This window comes from Acanthisitta chloris, unplaced genomic scaffold, assembly GCF_000695815.1.
Source record: "Acanthisitta chloris isolate BGI_N310 unplaced genomic scaffold, ASM69581v1 scaffold3228, whole genome shotgun sequence".
Classification (NCBI taxonomy): Eukaryota; Metazoa; Chordata; class Aves; order Passeriformes; family Acanthisittidae; genus Acanthisitta; species Acanthisitta chloris.
Window position 1 is genome coordinate 541 of NW_008688493.1, and position 2,782 is coordinate 3,322.

Here is a 2,782-nt window from a genome sequence, read left to right on the forward strand (position 1 = left end):
AAAGAAGGGGTTGTCCAGGAGTTGAAGCCAGGACCTCTCGCACCCACAGCGAGAATCATACCCCTAGACCAACGAGCCAAGATAAAGCCCCTACTGCACCCCCGGTCTGTGCTCCCTGGACACTTCGTGGGGCTCAGGGGCAGCTGAGGCTGTGTGCAGCTCCTGTGCGCTCTGGGAGCAGGGAGGTCCCTTATGCTGCGGCTGCTCTGGGCAGCAGCAGCCAGGCGTGGCCGCACGGCATCAGTGCCAGCGTCTCCCAGTCCCACCACCTCCGGGGTTTTCCTGCCCCAAACCCTCTCTGCGGCCCTTGAAATGGCTGATGCTTGGCAGCAGCATCCCCCACCCTTCTCCATGGCGCATCCCCAAAACTGATGCCCGCTCTGACTTGTCTTTCTCCTCGCTCCCAGATCCCTGTCGCTGTTTCCCATGCTGTTGTCCCCTGCTTGCCCTGTGCTCTCCAACCTGATTCCTCCCGTGACGTGGCACAGGGCAATGAAGTGTCCTTTCTACAATCCGGGAAAATGTTAGTTCTCCGGCTTTCCCGGGACTAGAAAGCCTTGTGGGGGCATGTGTCCCTCCTGCCCCTGTGCACCCCTGTTTCCCCCTGTCCCGGACCATCCTTGATGCCCCCTGGTATTGCGGGAGTGCGCGGGTGTTGGGGCATCCCGGGGTGCCGCTCGCTCCCGCCGTGCCCACACAGGGGTGCAGGGGCACAGTCCACCCCGGCTCGTTGGTCTAGGGGTATGATTCTCGCTTAGGGTGCGAGAGGTCCCGGGTTCAAATCCCGGACGAGCCCTTCTTTTCCCACTCGCTGCCCTCCTCCCGCCCACCTACTCCCTCCGGCACTGAGGGGGGAGACACCCCAAGCCCCTTGGGAAGGGACATCAGGTCCCTCCACACGCCACAGCACCTGGGCAAAGCAAGGGAGCTTACAGCAGCTTACAAATAAGTTTTAAAAGAAGACCAAATAATTGAAGCAAAACGAACCTTATTTTATTCCTGACACAAGTGAGCTGAGTCGGGTGCCCCTCAGGAAGGAACACATACTGCCTCCAAAACTTGAACCTTTATAAGCTTTGTATGATTGTATGATCCCTTGTGTCATTTCCTCATGGGTTGGGTACTCGAACCTCACATTCTTCCCGCCCGCCTTGTTTGCGCCACCTTTCAGCCTCAGAGTTCTGCTATGTGCCATTTTGGCAAAAAATCTTTCATATTGACAATGCAGTCTCTGCCCCATGTGAGAGAAGTTCTGTTATCAATATCACCTGTAAACATATCCAAAACAATACCCAAAATTTTCTAGGTTACAATTCTTTTGTCTTTGCCTCCACACCAATGTCTGGGAAAGAAAAACACAAACCATAGAAAGAAAGGCTGATGCACAGGTCCAATAGCTGTTACTGAACTGCACAGTTCTCTACACGCACAAGTCAGGCCTTCAAAACAAACCAGCTGAAGCCAAACTCCATATCCCATGGGAGGGAAACAACTGTGGGCATCTCCTCGCTGGCTGCAGGATTCAGGAGGCAATCCCAGGCCAGCCTGCAGGTAGCCCCAAGGTTTTTCTGGAGGGGTTGTGGGCTCTGCCAGTTCTGCAGAAATGAGGAAGGAGTCTGAGGAGGCAAAAGGACATGGAGATGCTGGGGGTTGATCCCTGCACCTCTTAGCATGCCAAGCAAGTGCTCTCCAGCTGAGCTACATCCCCCTGTGCAAGGGCAGGGGAGGGGGATTGGCCAAATCCCTTCATCCTCACAGCTGCTCCACTGCCCACCCTGCTCTGCCCCCAGGGCCCCAAACTGGACTGTCACAGGCTGCACTCTACCATCCCCACTGCTTCCTAGGGGCTCCATCCTGGTTTTGGGTTGTGCCCACCCGAAACACTCTGCCCATCCGCATGGCACCAGGTACTAACGTCCTCCCATCACCCTGGCCCGGGTCCCACCACAGCCGGGGGCAATGTGTGCCCTGAAGGCAGGTGGGTGCTCAAAAGAAGGGGTGGTCTGGGAGTGGAACCCAGGACCTCTCACACCTGAACCAAGAATCACATCCCTAGGCCAACGAGCTAAGCTGCTGTGGGGGGCAAGAACCCCTTCCTTCACTTCCAGTACTCTCTGGATTGGTTGGGGTGGGATGGGACTTGCAGTTCAATTTGGCCCTAATGGATGGCCACAGTTGAGAGGTCACCCTTGTTCTTCCCTGGCTGTGGGAATGTCACCTGGACATGGCCACGGGCCATACCTGCCCTGGCTTGAAAATGGGGCCAAGAGGATCAGGGAGGGTAGCAGGACCCCCAGGTGTGGGGACACCAAGGCAGGGGGATGTAGCTCAGCGGGAGAGCGCTTGCTTCGCATGTAAGAGGCCCTGGGTTCAACCCCCAGCATCTCCAGCTTCTTTTTTTCCTCCTCAAACCCACCTCCTCCATGGTACAGTGATGATAAACTCCACCTCTACCTCTGGAAGGCATCCCCAAAGGCAGAGGGATGCATCTGCACCTGGCACCATGGCAGAGCTGCCCACCAACTCTGCTGTCTTCCACTGCATCAACAGCCCCTTCCCTACCCAGGAGGGCTGGGCCATGTCTCTGCCCACGGGCACCAGGCAGCACATCACTCCCAGCAGTGTTGGGACTGTTCCTGCAGAGGGGCTGTGGCTGAGCTGGGAGGCTGCTTATTGGTGCCCGCTATGCCAGGCAGCATCACTCTGTCTATGTCCTGACTCTGTGGAATCCATGCCTGGCAGTGGGTATCCAAAAGGAGGTCTCGTCCAGGTTCGACAAGCC

The 2,782-nt window shown here is 56.9% G+C and overlaps 2 non-coding genes across 2 annotated transcripts; both read left to right on the forward strand.

Moving 5' to 3' along the window:
- The first annotated feature begins 724 nt into the window (after positions 1–724).
- TRNAP-AGG lies at positions 725–796 on the forward strand. Its single transcript has one exon. It is a non-coding gene; the product is annotated as a tRNA-Pro (tRNA).
- A 1,521-nt stretch (positions 797–2,317) lies between these two features.
- On the forward strand, positions 2,318–2,389 carry TRNAA-CGC. The gene has a single exon. It is a non-coding gene; the product is annotated as a tRNA-Ala (tRNA).
- Positions 2,390–2,782: the final 393 nt, after the last annotated feature.